Below are 27,130 nucleotides of genomic sequence, written 5' to 3' on the forward strand. Positions count from 1 at the left end.
AAAAAATAAAAATAATTAAAAATTTTAAAAAATTAAAATTAAAAACATGGATGTGAAAACGATGCTTGAAAATTGATAATTAAATTTCCTTTCTAATAAAAAAAGATAAGTACATTAGGTTTTGTTTGAGGATTGGTTTTTTGGGGTTTTTTGATGTTTTCTTATTGTTAACATCTAGAATTGGTTACAATCAATAAACGAAGATTGGTACATTATTATTAAGTAACATCTATAGTTTACATTAGGGTTCACTCTTTGTGTTGTATAGTTCTATGGTTTTGACAACTGCATTATGTCATGTATACACCATCATAGTATCACACACAATAGTTTCACTGCCCTAAAAACCCCTGTACTTCACCTGTTGAGCCCTCTTTCCACCCAATCTCTGGCAACCACCGATCTTGTTACTGTTTCTATAGTTTTACCTTTTTTAGGATGGCATATAGCCAGAATTGTATAGTGTGGAGTCTTTTTGGATGGGCTTCTTTTACTTAGCATTTGCATTTAAGGTTCCTCCATGTCTTTTCGTGGCTTGATAGCTCATTTTTTTAATTGCCGAATAATACTCCATTGTAGGAATGTACCACAGTTTGTTCACAATGTTCACCTATTGGAGGACATTTTTGTTGCTTCCAATTTTTGGTGATTATGAATTAGATTTTTACTTAATAGAAAACACATGAGCATCAATCACATGACTCTAACTGTTAGCCCATCACAGACTAGTAGTAGAGATACCACACAGTGGTTCTGCTCTTCTCTGCAGATGTCAGACCAGCTTTTTGATGCTTTTCATGTTTATTTATTGAGGAATATTGTATGAAATTCTGAGCCTAATATATCTTGATAAACTAGCATATTCAGGAAAAAAGCAGCCTTGACAATTGAAGGACTCAGAATCTTTTGAGGACATACTGAAATTACAACGGGTATTTTTATTGAAGAAGAGAAAGCTCAGAGACCCTGACAAGCATCTTTAACAATGTCGAAAGCAGTCACAGGCAAAAAAGAGATGGTTTTATTCTGTAGGGCCAGGAGAAATAGAGCTAGCAACAATAGTAAAAGTAGCATTGGGATGGATTCCAGGGATTGAGAGGTCCTGAGGATTCCCACCCATTTTGTTGTAGGCATTTCCCTATCTCTTATTATCAAGGAGTGGGAGAGAGTTGCCTTCTAACAATCTCAAAATATCACGTTTCTGATAAATCCTTAAATACACCCCACATGAACTTTATTCCAAAACTTGTCAATCAAGAAGTCTTCAGAGTAGAAACTTTCTAAAACAATCTTGAATTGAGTTCAATAACCCATATATTCTACATCTCAAATGTCACGTTACCCTAAAAAGGGATTGAAGTTGATTTTTTTTTAAGTTGATTTTTAAAACCCTTAAATGAGAACGACCACTGTAACATGGGATGTGATCTGACCTGAGAGAAGGCAAATATTGCTGTTCTCTGGCTTCATGTGTTTTTTTGTGTTCAATGCATTGTCTATGTCCTCTCAACTTCACTTCAAAATTCTTCTTGCAGTTTTCCTCTGAAGCATTTCCCCTGGGAGGCCCCCAGTGCTGTCGCTAAGTGATGTGAGGATGCATGCACTTCTCTTTGGGGCCAAAGGCACTCATGGTGTGCATGCTGTCTCACACAGCGGTTCTCCCTCTGCCAAGTGAGTCACTTCTTCAGTTGACTTTTAGTGCCAGATTGATTCTTGGCCAGGTCCCAGTGGTTACAACTCCTGAGAAAGATTCCTGGGTTCTTTCCTGAAACTAAGTTCCTTAGGGCCTTGATTTCATGCCTGACTCTCCCTTAATTTTCTGAGGCCCAAGTTATCTGGTAGTTTCCCTAACTGATATTTTTAAACTCATCTTAGTTTATTGCCCCCTCTCAGTTTCTCCATTATTTTTATAGAAACAAACATCCAGGCACTAAAAAAACTGCAGTACTATAGATGGATATTCTCATTTGAAGATACCAGAGCCCCATTCTTCCTTTTACGATGCTCAGTATAATCTCATTGTGGCTGAAGCCTGACTCTGGATAAGGAGATAGTTTTCCATATTTAAGAACAGTGCCCCCGGGACACGCCTTGACTTGATGAACTCAGCCTGGGCTCCTCATATGAGAATCATAAGGCAATTTTGACTCAAACCTATATTTCTTTTGGCTTCAAGGGAGAACTAACATAAACTTTAATTTGGCTCTGCAGCTCAGGAAAGTAAATGTCATTGCAAGCCTCCATTTAAGATCAGACTTTATACTTGACACCCTCTCTGTCAGAGTAAAGCACATAGAAATAATGAGCCATGCTAATAATGCAATCAGTTTAATTAGTTTCTACATACTAATAAAGTATCAAACATTGGCAGAGTCCTCATCTTCTGACTTCTGTCCCATTAACGTTAATGTATTACAGTGTTAACCTCTAGTTTCATTTCATACTCCAAAGTGCTTTATTTGGTCAGTCAGTTATGCCAAATAATCGAGAGAGAGAAAAGCAGACTGTAAACACAAAGCTGACTTTTGTGATAATATGAGATTAGTGGCCATTTTAATCCTGTACCATTTCTGTATTTTCTTAAAATTACGCTAAGTAGTAGACTAGGGAGCCTGAGGAAAAATTACTGTGTGAAGAACTTAAAGAAATACAGGGAATTCCAGAATTTGTCCTGAATGTGACAAGTTGATCAGAAATCAAGGTGTTTTGTGTGTGGAAGAAGTGAGGGAAGAGGAGAGTAGTTGGATCAATTCAATTTGATCTGTATTATTTGGCCACGATTACAGAAACTATACCAAATGCTGGGGCACAAGAGAGGAATAAGAGGCTGGACCTGCCAGGGAAGCTTATGAACTGTTCAGGAACCCAGCATGCATGAATCCCACCACAAAATGGGTAAATCCTGTGATAGCTGAATGAGCACAATGCTGCATGAGCGTAGAAGAGAGAGTCTTTCATCTATCTTGTGGTGCTGGAGTATATTTTATGGGAAAGGTCACAATGGAGGGTTCTAGGAAGTTCTTCCAACCTCAGCAAAGACATACAGGTTTAAGAGCTAATGATGTTTGGGAAACCATCAAACAGTTAGAACACAATGTTTCTGACAAAATTCCCTAAAGCAGTGGGTTTAGAGTCATCTTTGAGACTGATCCTCTCCCCTGAAAATGTGCATATACAAAGACACTGCATTTTGTAAACAATTTCCATGTTTCAAGGTCTTTGAAAAGACCCTGTCCTAAGCCTCTAAGTTTATATTCACAGGACACCTATTGGGCACCTATTAAGGCAGTGTTCCTGCTCTCAAGGACCAGAGTCAGCGCTTTGCAGAGTAAGATATTTACTGTATGAGTGCTTATTCACAACTTGGGAAGGTGTGTGTTACCACTGAAAGCTACGCTAATAAAAATCCAATTAAAAAAGAACTAGGGTCATTTTAATACCAGAGGAACCCGAAGAGATTAACTCCTTTAACCTCTTTTCCTCCTCCAGCTGACTCTTCTTTTCAAACCGTCACAGATGGATGTGAATTTTCTTCTTGAAGATATTCTAAACCAGGAAAGCGATGCTCTAATATTTTTCTCAAGATACTTTTATTGAATGGAATATTTTCTGTTGTATTTGAAGCCACTTGTCCTTCCTCAATTCTGTGTAAGCACTGAAAAGTACTAATTAGGATATCCCTGTTCGATTTGTCCATTTGTTAATAGACTCTGATGTGTGTTTTGTGGATAAAGATGAGAGTAACATCAACAATAATAATTTTGTCAGTACTCTGTCATATGAGTGAATCATGTTCCCCAACAGTGGTGCGCACAGCAGGTCAGTGTATGATTGACTGGCCTCCATACCTTTTCTTCGTTAGCTTTGTTTAGTCATGCCGTCTCCACCTTGCATTGATATTTTTGAGATTTTGATTGTAAGGGGCATTTCCTTCTACATACCCTCTACAGATGTTATAGTACATTTTCTAGCACCTTTATTATGGTGGTCTAGTGGTTAAAATCTGGTGCTCTCACCGCCATGGCCCAGTTGTCATACTGTAGCAACTATGTTGCTGTGAGGCTGAAAGTTATGCCACTGGTGTTTCATATACCAGCAGGGTCATCTTTCAGCAGAGTGTCCAGACTAAGACAGACTAGGAAGAAGGAACTGGCAACCCATTTCTGAAAAAACTGCCCAAGAAAACCCTATGAATAGCAGCCAAGCATTGTGTGATATAGCATGGAATGGTGAGAGGATGGTGCAAAAAGACAGGCAGGATTCCACTCTGCTATACACAGTGTCACTAGGAGTCAGAATTGACTCCACGACACTAACAACAAAAACCTTTATTATAATTTTCCACGGCCGTAGAAACACTGATTTATATCTTTTAAAGCAGTGGCAAACCTACTTCTTGGATGTTTCTTTTTAAAATGTAAATTAAGAATTTGATTCAATAATCAATTAATATGCAAATGCTTATGGATATTCTGCTATATACAAGGCAACATGTTCTTGAAATAATAAAATATTGAAAAATGTTAAGTGCACCATATAAATTCAGTGTTTACATCATTGTGTAAATAATCTGGGTATAACATGATTAAACAGTAATTCCCAGAGCTACTTCTCTTTACTAGAGAAAGGAGGTTACTTAATGGTATAACCCAAGACTCCCTGAGAAACTCAAGGATCTGTTTTCAGCTTTTTCTCCAAACAGAAAATTACTTTTCACATCAGTATTGCATTAAGTAGCTTGTGATGTCATCCCTTTGAGTCAATAAGCCATTAGTGAGGAATAATGCATGACTGGAAAGCTGCAAAAGGCTTGTTTAGTGTGATTATCAGAAGCCTTTCAAGACAGTTATTATGTATTTGACAGAAATACTTTGGTAGGCCATTGTAGTGAATCCTCCAAGGGATGAGCTCAAGTAACAACAACTGGTCACTGATCTGCCTCTGAGAAGGTGGCTCTGGTCCCCTCGGGAGTTTCCACCCTTCTCTGTTCTTTCCCAAGCAGAACTCAGCCTTCTCCTCTAGAAAAGCACTGGACAAAGACAATAGCCATTTCAAAGGACACGAATGTATTACTCTGCCCAATTAGACATGTGCTGAGCACCAATGTTAAGTTTTTTTCATTGTCAGTGGCATCTGGACATGGTACTCCCCAGTGTCCATGGATGGCAGAACCAAGGAAGCTGTGTCCTTCGCAGAGTTCTGTCTCAATGAAGCTACCTGGCCTGAGTACCTGAGTGTATTACCTTACATTGACACATCTGGAAAAAGTCCTGTACTTGAACTGATAGAGGTAAAATTAAATTTTCCTATAGAAGCAGTGTTGTAGTATTAGGGTATATATTTGGCCAATGTCATCATACAAACTAGTTTTAGTAGTCATGCAGGTAATTAGGTTTATTCCTCCTTTTATTTGCTCTAGGCTCTAGGCCTTATCTCAAATACTCTTCATAAACAAGACTGTTATTAAGGAAACATGCCAGAACACTGTCCCAAAACTTTTTGTTTTGTTTTTTCAGAATTATGCAAGCCACAGTGGCATTCAAAAACCTCTATTTTTCCATTTTCCAACACTGATTATTAAAATAAGCTGCAATTCTACTCCCCTTCTCCCAACAGAAGTAGATGGCTGCCTTTTACTATTTCTACATGGTGTCTTGAGAACTGTAGGTGGAGTTTACAGCAATGTTGGAATATGCAGTCTTCCCTTTCTATTAACTTCCTTGCCTTAATCAGCACACCATCCCCCGCCCTCAACATCTGTGCGGGAGCATCAGGAAAGATGCCAGCTGCCTCCTCCAGAATCATCAGATTGCAGTGACTAACTAAATATGGGTTATTGTCACTACAATCTTCGCTGCCTTTATAAAAGGCTGTGATACCTTCCAAGATAGAGACCACTGTCTGTGTATCTTTCTATCCCTCAGCCTTGGCATAAAGCTGGTGTTCAATTAGAGTTTTCAAAATGAATGAATGAATGAGTGAGATATTTGCCCAGAAAGGATCTGGATGGTTTACCTCACCTAGGTTTGTATGTCCTTTCCAAGGGTGGCCAGGGCAAGAACCGAGCTTCAGGGAATAGCCAATCAGATGATTGCTAACAAATGGATGGCCAGCCCTGGATGAACAACATGGTACCAGGCAGGACGTGCTTTTGCATCTGATCCAGGTTGATACTAACTACTGAAATGTAGGTCAAAACACAGGAAGGTACTAGGCCAAAAGCTGCCTAGCTTGCCCGAGTGGCGAGGGAGGGAAGTATCAGGAATACAGAAGTAGTAAGGGCAGTGTTCCAGTATTTTGAATTTTTGCCTGGGGTCCTCTTGCCAGCAGGATGAAGGCTGATGTGCAGTGTCCCTAGTCCCATGTAAAGTCATAGATTCATGGGAGAGAGTTTGAGAATACTTCACAAGCCAGGCAGAACACTGAGACCATTGGACGCTGACAGGTTCAATGCCATTTTAGCTTTTGATAATTCAGCTTTGTTCTCTCATAGGTTTTTGAACAATGGATTGTGGGGGCCAGTCCTGTGGCCAAATGGTTAAAGTTCCACATGCTCCACTTCTGTGGCCTGGATTCACAGGTTCAGATCCCAGGCATGGACGTACTCCACTCATCAGCCATGCTGTGGAGGCATCCCACATACAAAATAGAGGAGAGATTGGCAAAGATGTTAGCTCAGGGTGAATCTTCCTCACCAAAAAAACAACTACAACAAAAAGATGTATTGTGGGACTATACCAATAGAAAAATGACAAACTCATATTAGGTCACACCTGTCCTATGATATGTGACCAACTGGGCCCTTGGAGCAGGATTGCAAACTATAGAAAATTACATTCCCCTCCCCCAGCTTTCTGCACACTTCTCCCACTTCCCCATCACTCTCACCCTCCCCCTCAGGAGCTGAATGCTGCCCTTCCATGGCCTCAACCTTCCATCACCCATGTCTGTCCTCTTGGGGTGCCACAGAGGCTCCTCTTCTCTGATTTCATGGATCTCAACCAGTTGTTAGGCAGAAAGAAAGCTCGTACATATTTCTAATTGATTAATTCACATTGAGGTGGTAATATCTGACAGGGTTAAACTTACTGGCAAGATAATAACATTTAAAAAATATCTACCCTTCAGTGAATTCCTGAGTTAGTGTGAGTTGTTGAGGGGATGTTTTTAAAAGAGAACTTTTCCAAGGCCCCTGCCTTTTTCTCACAATTGCAAGGGCAGAAGTTGGCACCTTGGGATAGAAGTCTGAAAAGTTTTTAATTTATGGCCAGGAATCTGAAATCTATAGGATCTAGAATATTTCCTCAGTCATTCTTTGAACTCTGAACTTAGTTCACTCCCTTTGAATTATGAATTTGAATTATAGTGACTGCAGTCCTGAACTTTACTCCGACTTTGATTTAAGAACTGAAAGGCAAGAGGAGTTGCTGACCTCAAAAAATTTTTCTTGAATTTCTTTCATAGGAGGAGTTAGGCCAAGTAGACTCTTACATGTTGTGTAAGCATAGCTCATAAAATGTGAAATGGCTTGAATTAAATTATGATAACATAGGACAAATGGGGAGACGATGTTTTACGTTCTTAATTAGGCTCTATCTGGTTGAACACGTTCACCACTTCCACAAAACATTTTTGGTGGGCAAGATAAAATGGTATTGATGTTTATGTGTCAGGCAACTTAGTTGGGAGATAACCCAGATAAAAGAAAAATAATTGGAGGTAAAAGTAATGAAATAAATAAAGTTTTTAGCTATGAATCAAGTATGGAAATAATTGCATAAGTTGGAAAGGTGGAAGTTAAATAAGAAGGAAGGAAGGAAATATTTCCAATAAACTCAGCCCACTAAAAAGTATACCAGCAGTCAGCCTTGTGGCCTAGTGGTTAAGTTCAGCACACTCCACTTCGGCGGCCAGGGGTTAGTTCCTGGCTGTGGACCTACACTATTCATTGGTGGCCGTGCTCTGGCAGCTACCCACATACAAAATAGAGGAAGAGTGGCATAGGTGTTAACTCAGGGTGAATCTTCCTCAAGCAAAAAAAGGAAGATTGGCAACAGATGTTAGCTCAGGGCAAATCTTCCTCAGCAAAAAAAAAAAATTAGTATACCAATATGGAGGCAAGAGTGCCTTAACTCTAATCCTTAACACATTCTATCATGCCTCTGCCTAGTTCCACCTAGTACATAAACACTGCTGACCAAATAGATTTAAGTAATTGAAGATATAAGATGTATCTTAACATTCAAACTTATTTTCTGTTTTTGCATGCTTTTTTTAAAAACAATTTTGTTTCCATATGTTGTTTTCCATTATTCTGAGGCAAAAGATTCAAAAGAACCCTTTGATTAATTGTAAGGATCTAGCTTTTGTCCTGGATTTTGCCATTTTCTATAGTCTCCTGTGAAATAACTACTCTAATTTTGTCTTCAATCTACTCACCTTGTATGACCATGACTCTTCTGATAGTAGTAGTGATGGAATTCTTTGCCAAGGTGAGTGTTTGGCCACTGAACCATTTCACCTACTTCCTATTAATTTCTTCAGTCTTTTCTGAACCACTTACCAACAAGAACTTCTGCCTCTGTATACCTATTTCCTAACCAGCACCCTCATTTTTCCTCTGGTCAAGGTCACTTAATATCTCTCTGCCCCAAATCCAGTGGAGTTTATCACTCAGGCATCTAAAGAATACCTGTGTTGCCCTTTCTCCATCTATCTTGCCACATCATAATTCAAATACAGCACACTAATTCACCTACCAAGAACACTTCATTCTCCACCAGCTCTGGTTTCAGCTCTCCTACTCAAAAAAAGTCTAGCACCGCCAATTACAGTCAACCCAGTGTGGTTTCCTTATATGTTTTCCTGGAAAAGGAGCAGCAGAGGCATTCTGCTGATTGGCCTCAGGTCCTCAGACATGCCATCTGGATCTTCTTGAGTAATTAACATAATGCCTGCTCATGCCCAAAATTGGACGACAACTTCTGGGGGCTCTTCAATGAGAATCTCACACTTCCGGGGCCTTGTCTAACTTTAGTAGCCTTCCTCCTTTCCTGCAACACATTTTTACTGTAGTATCAGAAGATAGTAGAGAGTAGAGTATTGTTTTCTAGAGATTATGGACTCTGACAATGTGAATCCCAGACCTAGGACTCAATCTACTGGGAAAGGGATGTTATGAGGGGACCAACAATTGCAGATACACTTGTCCTGTGTCTGAACTTGCTCAGCATCTTTAATAACTCTGTCCTCATCTACAGTCATTGTCATAGACCTCTAGAAAAGGGGTGCTAGTCAAGAGAGACTCTCCTGGCTCCCCAAACCACTGATTCCAATTTTGCTTTCCTTTACTTAAAATTCCTTTTTCAGTCTATCCTCCTTTGGACTTGGTGCCCTACATTGTGTTTGTAGATCCCCAGCCTCCCTTTGTCTGGGATGTGGTTTGTGATTCATCTTTGCTCCAAGTCCCTATTTACTGGCCGGCCCTTCCCCACTATGACTATGAGAACAGAGACTGAAGCTGGAACCCTGGGATTCTTCTTGCTTTCAAGGAAAGCTGGGGATTGTCAACCAACAAGAACTCTGCCTGTGCCTCAGCACCTGCAGAGAAAGTCTCCTTCCATGGACCTCCTCCTTACTCACACCAAAGCAGTTCTAAATTAATTCTGTTTAAAATATTGACCCAATTAATCTCCACCATGCTTCACATTTCTGATCTCCTTTCTTAATGTAAGCCTGTAGACATCTCTTCTATCCTGTAGTCTCATCTCCTTATTTCTTTTAATTCATAGATTCACCCATTCATTCATCCTGCAAATGTTCACTCACTGCCTACTATGTGTCTGGAACTCTATTCAGCAGTGGGAATACAATAAAAATTCATATCTCTACTCTCAAGAATGTAAAGATGGAGAGAAAGTTTGTTAAACAGGCAATTAGAAATTTTCACTATTCCCTCTAGAAGCACAATTGTGGTAAACAAACTCCTCTGCATCATAAAACTCTTTGTGTAACTGACATACTCTGGCCTTAACTGAAACCCACCTCTCTCCAAGGACAATGAGTCCCTAGCAGCCAACTTAAGTAGAGGTTATGCCTCCCATACTCAGAGCCAAAAAATGAGGTCAACCTTCTTCTTTATCCTCAGTGTCACCTTCAGGTCATTTATTGCCCATTCTCATAGACATTTCTGCTCCTTTGAGAATCTTGACCCTCATGACCAACATTTTCACCCCTCTTTACCTCTACAATTTATCAAATTCCTAGTAATTCTGCTGCATTTATGGAAAATTTGGTATCTGGCTCAAAGCCTTTTTTTCCTCCTGAAGTCCTAACATCGTTCTGGGTGTCAGGATCCACCAGCTCGCAGATGGATAATCTATCTAAATCCTAGCGTCAGAGTGCTTTCACCTCCTTACTGACACATAAGGAAGACGGAGCATTCACCCCTTCTCTGCAGTGGTTTCTAAACAACAAGTATCCAAAATAAGTAGGCTCCATTACATATTGATTCATATATATATAGTCCTAGACAATTCAGCAGCTTCCAAAGTAATCTCTAGGTCTCAAGTCTTGTCCCATTTAAGTCTGCTCTTCACATTGGTGTCTGAGAACTCACCTTAAAATGAAAATGTGACTGGCTCAGAACCTTTTATGCCATGCCATTGCCTACAGAAGAGAGTCCAAGCTTCACCAGAGCATCCAGGGCTCTCACTGCTACCCCTTTCCTGCCTGTCATTGCCACCTATGCCTTTCATTTTGTGAGCCAGCAACACAGAACTGCTTGTGGTCCCCAACTTGCCACACTATTTCTAACCACTTCACATTTTTTTAATCTTTCCCCTCTGACCATTTTCCCCCTCACTTCTCCAGCCAACTCCTACTTTAAACTCAACAAAAATATCACTTCTCTCAGGACCTTCTCCCGAGGTGTAGACTGTGTAGGGTTGTATTCCATAGTCCCATGAGGCTTTTGGTAGTATATGAAATTTTTGAAGTTAAGTCTATTATTTTCTTTCTAAATCTATACAGAGTTACAGTAATTAAATAATTGATTTTCTCCATGTCTAATTACTTGACTACTAGACTACTCTACAGCAGAGTAGATAGCCTCCTATTATGTGTACATGTTTATCATTGCTCCCACTAAGCTGTATTGTAATAACACAGACTATATTGTAATAATCCTTTTAAGTGTCTCCCTCACCAGTCTCTCAGCCCCTTGAAGGAGATAAATATGTTTCTTTCATTTAAGTAACTGGCATCTGGCAGAATTACTGTCACAAAACAGGTACTTGACAATAATTTGTTGAATTAACACTTTCTTCTCCACCTCAAGGCGATATCCTTCAGTCTCTATTATAGAGATTGCAAATTTTGAGCTTTTGGTCAGTTTTTTGGCAGTCAAGATACAGAAAAGTAAGTTTCTTCATGGATTGGAAATGATCAGTAACATTAGCAAAACCTCCTTCTCCCTTCAACCGCCTGTATATGAGCCTAACACCATCTGAAAGTTAGGATAGTGTGACTTGAGAGGTCCTCACTTCAAACTGGGACTCAACTTCAGTTTGATTTACTCTGTGACACTGTATGCTGAACATAAGTACACTCCCAAGCCATCCTGAATCAGGTTATTATTTCTTAACAAATAAAATTTATAGTGGGCTTCCAGGAAATACTAGAGCAGGAAATAATATCTTTTTTGTTCTTTCTAACTTTCCCTTTAAAATAGCCAAAAAAATGTAAAAAGCAGAGAGATAAAACCCAAAGCAGCTCTAGCATTAAAGATAAAACCTGTCATAGGTCAGAATTTGGGATTAGTTTGAACTAATTACAGAACCCTTGAGATCAAAGTAGAATTCTTCATCAGCCGCAGAGCACAGTAACCTACGCAGGTGATAGCCAATGCAGGGGAATGCGCCCAGCAGGAGGTTTTCTGAACAACCCTTTTACCTCTGTGTTTGCTCTTTTGGGCGTCAGTAACTTACTGCATCTCTCCTTTGCAATGTGAAAAAGAAAAACCCTTTTCTTCCCCAGAATAAATTTGGACCATTCTGTCAGATGTTACTTGATATATAGAGATTTCTGCCAGGAATAAAATTACTTGAATAATTAACCTAATTCTGCTTGCAGTTGCCCTTGGATTATAACTGTGTCCCTATGCCCTTCACTCAGTCTAAGATGTGTGCCTTTCTTGCTCAGATAATTGTTCAACATCTTCATCTGGGTCTTCAGGCCTAAAGTCTGTAAACCCACTTTGTTTCCTCTCTTATGTTACTGGCTGCATCTTTCTTCTGAGTATTGGTTTTTTGAAGCCCAGGTCTATCTGACTAGGATAATTTGTTAGATAAGTGGGAAAACTCCTGTATTTGCTCTTGTGTCCACATTTTCTGTTCATCTTAAATCCAACCTAGTGTTTAGCAGTGTGCATACTGCAGGTGAGTCAAAGACAGCATATTCCTTTCTTTCACTGACTCACATGTCAGCTGAGAAGCTACTAACTGGGCTCATTTTTTTCCCTAATTACCTAACCTGGCCTTCCAGTATATTCTATCAGTGCCCTCCTGCTCCTTGTTGAGTCTGGACTGGTAGGAAGGTGACTAGTACTTCCTGCAAGTTTGCTGACAGACTTTCTCTTCTAATAAAAATCAGCAATTTTCTGGCCTACTGCTTTTCTGCTCCTTCTCCATTAGATGTACTTTGAAAGCACATCAAGGATTCATGGAAAGGTTTTTTTTGTTTTGTTTTGTTTTTGAGGAAGATTAGCCCTGAGCTAACATCCACTGCCAATCCTCCTCTTTTTGCTGAGGAAGACTGGCCCTGAGCTAACATCTGTGCCCATTTTCCTCTACTTTTATGTGGGATGCTGTCACAGCATGACTTGATAAACAGTACATAGGTCCACACCCAGGATCTGAACCAGGAACCCCAGGCCACTGAAGCAGAGCATGTGAACTTAACTGCTTCGCGACCAGGCCAGCCCTGAATGGAAAGGTTTTTGAGATAATAGGAAACCAAACTTTGGCTAGTTAATCCTTATGTTGAAATTATTACCATAATTTTGAAATAATCTATAAAAATATGCATAATGTGGATCTGTTGTAGTCCAATTAATAATCCAGTTCAACAATAAAATTTGAATTCTCAGATCCATAGACTGGAACACATAACCAGGCACCTTTCCAAAATTCTCCTGATATTTTGTTGTGTGCTGGATAGACTGAGTAAACTGAGGGTGACAGGCTGGATGGATTCCCTTTCTCTTATCCTTTGAGAAGTGCAGTCATGATGTAACAATTCTCTTAACTTTTGCATTTCTTCTCCCAGAATCTGGTACAGCAGTGTAGCAGTGTAAACAGGCTATATATATATATATATGAATTATTAAATGAAAATTCACTATTTTTAAATATGATTTGTAGATCTGTTTCATCATAAAGTGTTGTGGATATAAAGACTACTGGAATTAATTAAAATGCATAGATAAATCTAGTCTTAGTGAGTGAAAAAATATCAAACTGTGTACTTTTAGTTCTTGAAACAAGATGAAAGGCAAACTGTCTTCCCCATATCCAAATTGTTTCCAATTGTTCACTTAAATTCATTACAGTTCATTTCTTTCTAAGAGAGAAAGATTGTGGAAGCATTGCTAAGATACTGGTTCATGTGAAAACATGGGCCTTTTCAATTTAAAAAATAGGAAGCTTTGATTTGTAGCATTTGCTGATTTCTATATGTAAATGTTTCAACCATGGCTGATTTCAAGCTGTAAAGAGTTTAACGACTGACTTACAAAATTCCTGCATATTTAACAGTTGGCGCTTGCCAGCCAGTATGAGCTGGCTCCAGCATAACCCTGGATCTGGTGTCTGACCCCAGGTGCCCATTATCTCTCTGTTAACTGTACCCAGATGAGAGTCCTCAATGTACACCGTCACTCCAGAGACAAACTGGTCTCAGCAGTGACCATTTCTAATAGCTTTTTTCTGTGATTTGAATATCACAGCATATCACAACGTAAGCAGGCTTTCTCATTTATGCAGTAGACTTTGTTTCCTATGTTATTTTTCTACATCCTTACAATTGACAAAGAGACAAGTACATACCTTCTACAAACTTCCACAATAAAGAGCTATTTTGCTCATCTCAGCACCTTTTGTTTTGATGCTGCATGGCATATCCACTTTAATTAATGCTTGTTTTTGGTACTGTGTGTATGATGTGCGGCACACCCAGCCTAAGTAACTTTGTAAAGACAGCATTCTTTAAGAGGTGCTGCTTATCTGGCAATGCCTGCTGGGATCTCCCAATCTGTAGCTCCAGGAGTTGGAAGGATCCTGCCAGTCCAGACGGATGTATAACCTGGGAGGTTTGTTTCAACTCTTGACTTAGGAAAACTGAAAAATTTTGTGAATATTTGTAGGACGTCCTTAGTCTTTGCATTGCCCTTCCTCAAAGATCCATTTAGAGTAGGCTTTGTCAGCGACATTACCAGGAAGGCTTTGTATTCCTGCAAAATTTGGCTGTCTGTGTTCGTCACTGACTAGATGGGTCTGTGTTGCTGTGGTGATGTCGGTGTCTGTAATCCAAGGGCATTTGTTCAATGTATCTTCTCCATCTTACTGACGGCGGGAGGAGTGGACATTTTAATCTCCTTTGAGTAAATCTGATTTTGAAATAGCATTCTCAAAACAAGATTGTCATAATACTTCCTGGATAGTGACATTAAATTCTCCCCACTGACAGTAGGTGTTTGGAGGTGTTACTGTTTAACAGTTCCATTCCCAATACCCTTTGGGCCACAGCCTTTAATATATAGAATGTTTGTGTGGAAGAGATATAAAAGGAATGTAGCCACTTCTTTCCCCTCAACCCAACTCTGGCGATCCCAGGAGAGACACATAGCAGTTCATGAATTCAGAGCAAAGCTCTTTTCCTAAAATAAGCTAATAAAATTAGGTGGAAGACAGAAGATGGCTGGATCCCAATTTGGGGGGTGGATGTGGGAATACGGTGGGTCCCCTCTAGGGAATAGACTTGAGTATTTTGTCACAGTGCCAGCTGGGGGCCTCTTCCAGGTGCTGCTTCCTGGGTATGGAAGGTTGAGGCCCAGTCAGAGTTGGGCAGAACCCCATCCTATGCACTGACAAGTTTTCCCTGGAGCTTAGAGGCTGTCATGGCACTTGGGGTGTTCATACCCACAGTGTAGGCTTCTTGGTACACACATTCCAAAGGTTAGGAACACAAATCTATCACCCAAAACCCAAATCCCTGAACTCACACACAACATGAGAGAATGCTAAGGTTCTTCAGTTCTAAGAAAAGGCATAAATAGTGATAATCTTGAAACAGTGGTAGGGAAATCAAAGCCTAAGTGTAAGTCTGAGAAAATCAGATGTAAATATAAAAAGAATAAAATAAGAATGTATAGGGGCTGGCCCCATGACCTAGTAGTTAAGTTCACATGCTCCGCTTCAGCAGCCCAGGGTTTCACTGGTTCGGATCCTGGGCATGGACCTAGCACTGCTCATCAAGCCATGCTGAGGTGGCATCCCACATATCCGATCAAAAGGACCTACAACTAGAATATACAACTATGTACTGGGGGGCTTTGGGGAGAAGAAGAAGAAGAAAGGAAGACTGGCAACAGATGTTAGCTCAAGTGCCAATCTTTAAAAAAAAAAATGTTAAAGAACATATAGCTATATAACTTTCAGAAGTAGCAGAGAAATTTTGATCTATTCAAAGACGACTAAAAAGAAGGAAAAAAGAAACAAAGTATAGCAAACAACATATGAAATAAAATGAGAGAAACAAATGTTTACATATCAACAATTATAATGCAGGGAAGATCATGCAGTGTTCATTCCCTGAGACTGCTGGTGGCCAGGGGCAGCTGTTTGGACAATGTGTGGGTGGATCTTGCTGTGTAGGCTGGGATGTCCACGTGGTGCACACGCAGCCAGGGTGGAAGGGGAGCTGGTCATGGCCCAGGGCCGCCTCTGTCATACTCACACCCAACGACACGTTCTATCACGGAGATTCCGGGAGTCCCAGAATTCTATAGAATCTGGACTTCCATATCATTTGGAAGACATATTTGTCAAGAAAGGAGGAGAGAATTTTTTTTATTTAATGATTTTTTAGTTTGATTTATCACTTTTAAATATTTAGATATGTGTGTATGAGCCTCTCTCTGAACATTGTGAGTGGGCCTGGCAGTGGAGGCACTAAGAAGTGGGGAGAATCTGGACATGTTGGAAGCAGAACCAACAGGCCCTACTGGTGGATTGGATGTGGGGTGTGAAGAACAAGAGGATTTCATAGACTCTGCGATGGATGGGGTTGCTGTCACCTGAGATGAGGAAGGCTGTGGGTAGAGTGGGTTTGGGGAGGGCTGTTCAGGATTTCAGTTTTAGAAATACTTATTATTTGACATCCAAATGGAACTATTAAATAGGCAGTTAGTATATGTATCTCAAGGTCAGGAGAGAGGTCTGGGCAGGCTTTATTTTGTGGATAGTAGCAGGCAGAGTAATGGTGTTTACTGCCATCACAGGAGAGATTTCACCAATTGTCTAAGTGTAGACAGAGACAAGAAGCAGGCAAGGTCTGAGACCCAGCATCTTCCATCATTAAACAGCAACTAACTTATCCAAAGTATCAGCACATTCAAGTATTTTAGGTATATTTTTTAAGAGTTTTATACTGAGATGTTGGAGAAAATCTAGTTCTATTCAAAGCTAACAGGAGCCTACTGAAATTCTTTGAAACCTTTGAAAGTCATGTTTTTTCTTCTATGTTCTGTGACGTAGAAGCTTGACCTCAACAAAGTATTCCTTTTAATTTTTACCCCCTGGGGTCCATGGATTTATTCTCAGGGGTCTTCAACTTCCACACAATAACATTTTTATGAGTAGATTCATTAAAAGTTCTAAGTTATTTTGAAATAATTTCAATCTTAAAGCACACTTGAAAGAATAATACAAAAAACATTCTCACATGTACCCTTCACCCAAATTCACCACTAGTAACATTTCACCAAATTTTAATCACAAAAACATTTTTTCCCCCAGAACTATTTGAGAGGTCATTGCAAACATGCAATATGATGACTTCTACTCCTGAATAATACTTCAGCATATATTTCCTAAGAGCAAGGACATTCTCTTATAATACCATGGTCCAAAAGCCAAATGCAGAAAATTTTAGCTTTGACAGGATATTAGGATCTAATATACGATTTATAGTCATATTTCACCTATTGTCCCCATAATGTTCTTTATGTCAAGTTTTTACCCAATCTAGGACCTTGCATTGCACTTAGTCATCATGTGTTTTCTTGAAGCTTTATCAACATATAATTTACGTACCATATAATTCACTCATTTTAAGTGTACAATTTCACAATTATTGGTATATTTACAGAGTTGTGTAACCGTCACAATTTTATTTTAAATCATTTCCATCACTGTGAAAAGAAACTTCCTGTCTATTTTCCTTCACTCTTTTGTCCCACCTTAGCCCCAACAACCACTGATCTACTTTCTATCTCTATAGATTTGCCTTTCTGAGCATTTCAAATAAGTGGGATCATACAGTACATGACCTTTGGTGTCTGGCTTCTTTCACTTAGCTTTCAAGGCACATACATGTTGTAGAATGTATCAGTACTTCATTCCTTTTTATCGTGGAATAATATTCTATTGTATGGATATGCCACATTTAGTTTATCTGTTGTCTCTAGTTGATGGACATTTGGGTTTTTTCCACTTTTTGGCTATTATGAATAATACTGCTATGGATATTCACATACAAGTTTTTATGTGTATGTATGTTTTCATTTCTCTTGAGTAGATACCTAGGAGTGGAAGTGGAGTCATATAGGTAGCTCTATGTTTAACTTTTTAAGAAACACCCAACTGTTTTCCAATGTAACTGCATTATTTTACATTTCCACTGGCAGTGTATGAGGCTTCTGATTTCTCCACATTCTCACCAACACCTGATATTGTCTGTCTCTTTAAGCCTTTCTAGCCATCCTAGTGAATATGAAATGGAATTTTATTGTGGTTTTGACTTGCATTTCCCTGATGACTAATGATGTTGAGCCTCTTTTCATGTGCCATATACCATTCATTTATCTCCTTTGGTGAAATGTCTATTCAAACCTTTTGCCCATTTTAAAAATTGTATGTTTTCTTATTATTGAGTCATAAGAGTTCTTTTTGTATTCTAAATATAAGTCTCTTTTTGGTTAAATGATTTGCAAATATCATCTCCCAGTCTGTGGCTTATATTTTTACTTTCTTGATGGTGTCTTTCGAAGTGCACAAGTTTTGAATTATTTTTTGATTAGTTTATTGAGGTCATATTGGTTTATAACATTGTGTGATTTCAAGTGTACATTATTATATATCAGTTTCTATGCAGACTACATTGTACTCACCATCAATAGTCTAGTTTTTTATCAGTCACCATACATATGTGCCCCTTTACTCCTTTTGCCCTCTCCCCCATCCCCTGTCTCTCTGGTAACTACTAATCTGTTCTCTTTGTCCATGTGTTTGTTTATCTTCCACATATGAGTGAAATCATATGGCATTTGTCTTTCTCTGTCTGGCTTATTTCGCTTAACATAATCCCCCCGAGGTCCATCCATGTTGTTGCAAATGGCATGATTTTGTATTTTTTATGGCTGAGTAGTATTGCATTGTATATATATATACCAGATCTTCTTTATCCATTCATCAGTTGATGGGCACTTGGGATGCTTCCACATCTTGGCTATTGTGAATAATGCTGCAATGAACATAAGGATGCATAAATCTCTTTGTATTGTTGATTTCAAGTTCTTTGGATAAATACCCAGTAGTGGAACAGCTGGATTATATGGTATTTCTATTTTTAATATTTTGAGAAGTCTACATACTATTTTTCATAGTGGCTGCATCAGTTTGCATTCCCACTAGCAGTGTATGACAGTTCCTTTTCTCCACATCCTCACCAACACTTTTTATTTCCTGTCTTGTTAATTATAGCTATTCTGATGGGTGTAAGGTGATATGTCATTGTAGTTTTGATTTGCATTTCCCTAATAGTTAGTGATGTTAAACATCTTAATGTGCCTGTTTGTCATCTGTATATCTTCTTTGGGAAAATGTCTGTTCATATCCTCTGCCCACTTTTTGATCAGATTGTTTGTTTTTTTGTTGTTGAGTTGTGTGAATGCTTTATGTATTTTAGAAATTAACCCCTTGCTGGATATATGATTTGCTAATATTTTCTCCAAGTTGGTGTGTTGTCTTTACATTTTGTTCATGTTTTCCTTTGCTTTGCAGAAGGTTCCTAGTCTGATAGAGTCACATTTGTTTACTTTTTCTTTTGTTTCCCTTGCTTGAGTAGACATGTATTCCAAAAGATACTGCTAAGATCAATGTCAAAGAGTGTACCGTGTATATTTTCCTCTAGAAGTTTTATGGTTTCAGGTCTTACATTCAAGTCTTTAATCTATTTTGAGTTAATTTTTGTGTACAGGGTAAGATAATGGTCTACTTTTACTCTTTTTCATGTGGCTGTCCAGTTTTCCGAACACCACTTATAGAAGAGACTTTCCTTTCTCCATTGTATGTTCTTGGCTCCTTTGTCAAAGATTAGCTGTCCATAGATGTGTGGTTTTATTTCTGGGCTTTCAGTTATTTTCCATTGATCTGTGTGTCTGTTTCTCTGCCAGTGCCATGCTGTTTTGATTGCTATAGCTTTGTAGTATACTTTGAAGTCAGGGAGTGTGATCCCTCCAGCTTTCTTCTTTTTTCTTAGGATTCCTTTGGCTATTTGGCGTCATTTGTTGTCCCATATAAATTTTAGGATACTTTGTTCTATTTCCATGAAGAACATCATTGGGATTCTGATTGGGATTGCATTGAATTAGTAGCTTGCCTTAGGTAGTATGGACATTTTAACTATGTTTATTCTTCCAACCCATGAGTATGGAATATCTTTCCATTTCTTTATGTCTTCTTTGATGTCTTTCAATAGTGTCTTACAGTTTTTAGCGTATAGGTCTTTCATCTCATTGGTTAAATTTATTGGAAGGTATTTTTATTCTTTTTGTTGCAGTTGTAAATGGGACTGTATTCTTGACTTCTCTTTCTGCTAGTTTATTATTAGCATATAGAAATGCAACCGATTTTTGTAAGTTGATTTTGTACCCTGCAACATTGCTTAGTTGTTGATTATTTCTAGTAGTTTTCCAATGGATTCTTTAGGGTTTTCTATATGTAAAGTCATGTTGTATGCAAACAGTGAGAGTTTCACTTCTCCATAGTCTGCTTGGATTCCTTTTATTTCTTTTTCTTGCCTAATTGCTCTGGCTGAAATGTTTAGTACTATGTTGAATAAGAGTGGCAAGAGTGGGCACCCTTGTTTTGTTCCTGTTCTTAGAGGGATGGCTTTCAGTTTTTCATCATTAAGTATGATGTTGGCTGTGGGTTTGTCATATGTGGCCTTTATTATGTTGGGGTACTTTCCTTCTATATCCATTTAATTGAGACTTTTTATCATAAATAGACATTGTATCTTGTCAAATGCTTTCTCTGCATCTATTGAGATGATCGTGTGATTTTTATTCCTCATTTTGTTAATGTGTTGTATCACATTGATTGATTTGCAGATGTTGAACCATCCTGCATCCCTGGAATAAATCCCACTTGATCATGGTGTATGATTCTTTTACTATATTGTTGTATTCGATTTGCTAATATTTTGCTGAGGATTTTTGCATCTATGTTCATTAGTGACGTTGGCCTATAACTTGCCCTTTTTATGTCATCCTTGTCTGGTTTGAATATCAGGGTAATGTTGGCCTCATAGAATGAGTTAGGAAGCCTCCCATCTTCAATTTTTCAGTAGAGTTTGAGAAGGATAGGTATTAAATCTTCTTGTATGTTTGATAAAATTCTCCAGAGAAGCCATATGATCCTGGACTTTTGTTTTTGGGGAGGTGTTTTTATTAATGTTTGAACCTCTTTACTTGTGGTTGGTCCATTTGGATTCTCTATTTCTTCTTGATTCAGTTTTGGGAGGCTGAATGATTCTAAGAATGCATCCATTTCTTCTAGGCTATACAATTTGTTGGCATGTAGTTTTCCATAGTATTCTTTTATAATCCTTTGCATTTCTGTGGTATCCATTGTAATTTCTCCTCTTTCATTTTTAATTTTATTTATTTAAGTCTTCTCTCTTTTTTTCATAGTGAATCTGGCTAAGGGTTTGTCAATTTTGTTTCTCTTCTCAAAGAACAAGCTCTTAGTTTCATTGATCCTTTCTACTGTTTTTTGTTTGTTTGCTTTTAGTCTCTGTTTCATTTTTTTCTTCTTGAATTTTTTTATTTCCCTTTCTGCTGACTTTAGGCTATGTTTGTTCATCGTTTTCTAGATCTGTTAGGTGTAGTTTGAGGTTACTTGTTTCAAGAAGGTATTCTTGGGCCAGTCAGGTTGCACAGTGGTTAAGTGCACACATTCCACTTCTCAGCAGCCCGGAGTTCACCACTTCGGATCCCGGGTGTGGATATGGCACTGCTTGGCAAAAGCCGTGCTGTGGTAGGTGTCCCACATATAAAGTAGAGGAAGGTGGGCATGGATGTTAGCTCCGGGCCAGTCTTCCTTTGCAAAAAGAGGAGGATTGGCAGTAGTTAGCTAAGGGCTAATCTTCCTCAAAATAAAAAAGGATATTCTTGACTTTTAAACAAATTCCAAATTTCTTTGCACAAAATTAAAATAAAATGGCCTTGCCTGTGGGTGCCCTTTCACGTGGCTTTAAATGGCTTATTCTCCAGGCTCCTGAATTGTTCTAATACACCTACAGTCAACTCTACCGTCACATTGTCTGTTTTGTTGTTGTTATTGCCATTTGTTTGTTAAAAATTGAGCTGGCCGGAAAGTTCCAACTCTTCTCTTCTGAGACAGATGCCTACATCACATCCCCTCAGGCCACCAGTCTCTCTCTGCCTGCTTCCTCCAGCTTTTTCTGAAGCTTCAAGTCCTGCTCACAAAGCTCCAGAGGTAGAGGGTGCAGTGCCCAGATAGTCCTAGCTAGTGGGGAGAAGTCTGTGGATGAATACCCCAGCCTGTGTCTAGTGAGACATGCTTTGTGTGGACGGGGTTGCCAGTAGGACTGAGCCCCAGTTGTGCAGCCCAGTAACCGGCTCAATGATGCATGCTGTACTGACGTGTCTCCCTTCTCTGTCTTGCTTTTCCAGCCACCTTCTGCATCCTTGGTACCACTCCCAAGGAAATTATCTGCTCATAAAACTGAGGAAATACCTTCCTTTTAAATGCCATAGGCTCAATTTTATTTTACTCTATAAGGAATTTGCATATACATAGTGTGGAAGGTTATCAAATGAAATTATCTGTTATTGTGATACTTGCCTCAGGGATTTGCAGTTGCCGCTTTCTTTGCCCTAAATGCTATTCCTCTGGACATGGCTTAGTTCACTCCTTCACATCCTTCAAATTTTATTCAAATGTCACTTCCCTGATGATGAGGAGAAGGACTTACTGGACCAACGGAAACCAATACCCCTCACCTGTGCCACTTCTCTTGTAACTTTCTCCATAGCACTAATCATCACCTGACATCCCCTATATTTTATTTATTTGTTGTCATCTCTCTCCCTTTGCAAAAATCCAAGAAGACTAGAGTGTTACCTGTTTTGTACATTGATATGAGCTTCTTTGCCCACAATAGCACTTGGTACAAATAGTCACTCAAATATTTGTTGAATGCATAATTTGTATGGCAATATTTTTCTAAATGATTTGGCCGGGAAAATGCCTTTTCTCTTCAAGATATTTTTTAGCCTTTCATTGAGCATTATAGATTTATTGTGGTGTCTTTTTTGCCTTAGCTATATTTAGTACTCAATTCAAGTAATTTTGTTATCCTTTGGTTAAGCATCCAATAAATGCTAGTTAATATTTCCACTGACAAAGATTTTCAGAGAATTAGCTGATATCTAAACAGAGAAGAAATCAGTCCAAGTAAAACAGATAACATTGTGATCACTAATACTTACTATTCTATTACCCTCAGAGAGGCTAAAAAAAGAATTTAATTAGCTCAGTGGCTCTTAAAGCCTGCTGCCCAGATAAGCACCTCCGGCGTGCCCTGGCAATTGGTTAGAAATGCAGATTCTTGGCCCCACCTCACTGCCACTGAATCAGAAACTCTAAAGAGTGGAGCGCAGCCACCTATGTTTTACCAAACCCTCTAAGTAATTCTGATGTTTGAGAACCATAAAGTTAGATAAAATGCTAAGATTTAATGAAAGAGGCTATATCAAAATCATTTTTCTCTTGCATATCAGAGTAAATTTTTGTCTGTTTTAATGGTCTTTGGTGAAAGACCAGGGACAGATGTGGAAACTTCGTAAAGTAAAATCACTGCTTGATACGATTTCTCTGAACTTACTAGTGAACTCTAAAATCCCAGCAATTGTGAGGAGCAAACCCATTCACATTGTTGCTATACTGTCTGAATCTTAGAATAAAGACATTCTTAAGGGCACAATAAAATTACACCATCCTCTAAAGTTAGATTATTGTGGATATGATTAGTACCAGGTAATATTCTTACTGTTGAATATTGTATTGAGGAAGACAGATGGTTTAGAGGGTGAGGTATTTCCTTAGAAGTGAGGTAGGAATCCCTCCTTCCACCTTTTACTAAGAACTGTCATTTTGTCTCTTACTGGGATACACGTGTGGTAAAAGCTTATTTCACTTCCTTACACATGCCTAATGGGCATTTCCAAGTTTGGGGAAATGTTTCCTTCTTCCTAAGAAAATGAGTTCTTATCTATCTTAAATATTTTCTTACCAATTCAAAGTGAGGCTACCAAAACAACAGAATGAATCATTGAAGAAATACTCCTCCACAGACAGGAAAATGCCTATAATTCTTGTTGATCGGAGTTCTTTTTCAGAGGAAGTCCCAGAACACATGTTAGTCTTCAGAGTATTCCTAAGGTCTTCTAAAGAGCTATTAATTTAAAAAAATATGCAAAATTAAGTTAATAAAATTTGTGTCAGTATCTCTTACAGGTCTCTTGGCCCGTTTGTTTATCAGTATGTTTTCACTCATGTACTTATGTTAATATATTTTATTGTTTATTATTATTAATATCACTTTATGATTTCTCCTTATTTTTTACCTCTTCCCACACACACACACACACGTACAAATGGTTTTGCTGCACTGCTAATTTTTTTTGTCACCCAAAGCATTTCACAGAAAGGAAATACACACACACAGAAATGGTACCTTCTATCATAAATCTGCAGAATGACTAGAAATCACACTTTCTACATACACAGAAATTTACAGAAACATAATGAAAGTTGAAAACAGGAAGCACTTATTTGCTTCAAAGAGGACTTTCCCATCCTATGAGGTCTTGACACAGTTCTTCTATTTTCTTTAAAATAAAAAATGTGTGTGTTTAATTCCATTCTAGAGTTTTCCTATTTCTCTTTGTAGAGTTTCTCTACTATCATCAGATATGGCTTTTCATAGATTTTGACTTTGACTATGATTTTGTAGGAATAAGATTCTTAACCACGTATGTAAAGACAGTTTCCTGGGAATTTCAGGACTCCATGCAGTTGTACACATGTGTATCAGTTGATAAGTCTGCCATGAGAAACTGCAGGGCCTGTCATCCTCACTGCACCCGAGACTCATTTCCTGCTAGGCAAAACTTTTGAAATATTTCAAGCAAAATAACTCTAAGAATACAACAAATTATGTGCTGATCTCATAAGGGAGCATTAAGCTCATGGTTTGCCAAGAGTTCATTTCTGAGTGATGCTGATACACCACTTGCCAAAAAAATTGCCATTTAGTGTTCACTTAAGAAGTGATTTATTTTCAAAACTATTTCCAGATGTTCAAATTCACCTTCACTTTAAAAAACCACATTTTTAAAAGTGAGTGATCTTGACTTGAAGCTACCGCATCAAATTATTCATTTTTGTTTAATAAGTTGAAAGAAAGATTCCTATTTATTTTGCCTCACTGTCTTCTTAGATCAGAAAATCCTCACTGTAGATGTACCTCGAGTCACTAGTGAAACAGGCTCACAGAAGCTGCATGGGGAAGCTTGTGCTACATCTGCTTCTAGTCTGTCTAACTCCAGTGAGGATTGCCATACTCCTGAGAACTTCAGCTCTCACTGCCTCCCATTACGAAAGAAAGGAAAAGGCGAATTGCTGAGTGACCTCTATCACTCCGTGAAATTCTCTATGTAAATATGTTTCTGGGGACGTGGCTTGTAGTCAGAGTGGTATACCTTTACTGCATCACACTGAGAGAATGAGAGCATGCATACGTTACATGGACTGGATTTTTAAATCTTGGCTCTTGCTAATACATGAAGTGGCTATAAGCGGTATGTTAAACAGTTATCCATTTTCCATGCAGAGTTTGAAAACTGTATTTAGTTTATTTACGCTGAATACAAAGAAAGTTCTACTCTCCCTCAAAATTAGTGGTTTATTCAACCTACTGCGTGGCAGCTGCTTAAAAATATTTTAACATTAGATGTAAACTCCTAGAAACAAAATGTGTATTTATGAAAACATAAAACCTTATGAAATGATCTTTCTCTGCAGAAGTCCAGCTAGCAATGGATATGTACTGGGTTAATCACTGTAAATAGTATTCTAATTTATTGACATAAAGTACACATTGCTTTTGGAGTTATATCCCAACAGGGATAATTTCCCAATTAGCAGTCCCCCTCACAGTGCACCGTGATGCCTGCTGCACAGATCACAGGAATTCTCCATGCAGACTTACACATTCAGTACATGAGTGGTGGGCTTCTTCAGATTGTGGACTCTAAGAAGTATTCTGTTTAGATGCTGTTCTGAGCTAAGAACTCTTTGGCCATTTGCCATGATGGTTAACACCATGGCCTTCGGACATGGATTCAAACCAGCTCTGTGGGAACTTGGGCAGGTGACTTAATGTCAACTCATTTGTAAAATAGAGATATTCTGTCATCTCACTATTGTTGTGAGCAATGAGGCATCAAAACAGAGCACTTAATACATATTTGTCACAGAATAAGTGCTCTATATAGTATTTTATTATTAATATTGTGATTATTTCTATCATTGTTATTACCAACTAGATGCCATCTTAATTATCTCTTGTGGTATTCTAAAGTGGGGCTCCTTGAATGAGAGTTAATGATTCACAGAAAAAATCAAAGCCAGTATTCTTTTCTCAAGTTATAGCTTTACTCAGTCATTTTTGAAATGTCATCTTCACCTTAATTATCTTAAGAACATAATTTTTATGTTTTGTTTATGGGCCATTTTCATCAGAGAACTTCCTCCAGGGAGAGGATTTTTCCCCTTTTTATGGAGCTGGAAAAGTTAGAAAGTCTGAGCACGGCGCCTGCAGGAGGCAGCTGAACAGTGCGCTCCCTCCAAGGTGGACGTGCTTTCCTTACAACCTTGCTTTGTTGTTTGTCCCTGTTTGGGCCCTAAATTTCACCTATTCCAGTGACTGTGTAAACCACAGAATATTGGATATGAAATTGGAAAGCTCACACCTGAAAATCTGTTGCCAAGGGATGTGTGGCTGTGTTTATAGGAAGTAAAATGGTGCTAAACAATGGAGTATCCACTTTCAGCTCTGATGCCAAGCAGGAAGCTGTTCTTCCTGCCAAAGAGGCCTAAGACATCCAACTCCCTTTTCATATCTGCTTTAGTTTGGCCTGTGTGCTCCTATTCTGTATTCATTTCATGGAAGTTATGTTTTCCTGAATCTTTTTGAAGACTCCAAGCAGGTAGCTCCAGAATTTTCTTCCTCTTCCTCAGAGGAGTTTTCCTAGATCAGTTCATCATTTGTAACTCCTCCCTTTCCTTTGATTTCCTGCTTTTTTTCAATGGGTCTAGATTGGCTTATTTCTATTATGGATTTTGGACTGAGGGAGATCCATCAGGTGTAGTCTCAGTAGAGTGACCATTTGTCTTAGTGCGCCAGACCGAACCCTTTGCTCCCACATAGCTAATGAGTACCCCCTTTTACCTGCAAAAGTGGTCCAGTTTAGAAAAAG

General features: G+C 38.7%; 2 long non-coding RNA genes across 5 annotated transcripts in view; both read left to right on the forward strand.

Annotated features, from left to right (window-relative positions):
• LOC103563475 (uncharacterized) overlaps nt 1-4,541 on the forward strand; it is a 47,367-nt gene extending 42,826 nt beyond the window's left edge. For all 4 annotated transcript variants that reach the window (XR_011539433.1, XR_011539435.1, XR_011539436.1 and 1 more), the window contains 3 exons: nt 1,536-1,671; nt 3,262-3,328; nt 3,490-4,541. This is a non-coding gene — a long non-coding RNA (uncharacterized lncRNA). The remainder of the gene's footprint in view (nt 1-1,535; nt 1,672-3,261; nt 3,329-3,489) is intronic.
• Nucleotides 4,542-5,127: 586 nt separating this feature from the next.
• Nucleotides 5,128-27,130, forward strand: part of LOC139082999 (uncharacterized) — a 47,220-nt gene continuing 25,217 nt past the window's right edge. Inside the window, exon 1 of the long non-coding RNA XR_011539438.1 lies at nt 5,128-5,290. This is a non-coding gene — a long non-coding RNA (uncharacterized lncRNA). The remainder of the gene's footprint in view (nt 5,291-27,130) is intronic.

The sequence above is a fragment of the Equus przewalskii genome, chromosome 4 (genome assembly GCF_037783145.1).
Source record: "Equus przewalskii isolate Varuska chromosome 4, EquPr2, whole genome shotgun sequence".
NCBI lineage: Eukaryota > Metazoa > Chordata > Mammalia > Perissodactyla > Equidae > Equus > Equus przewalskii.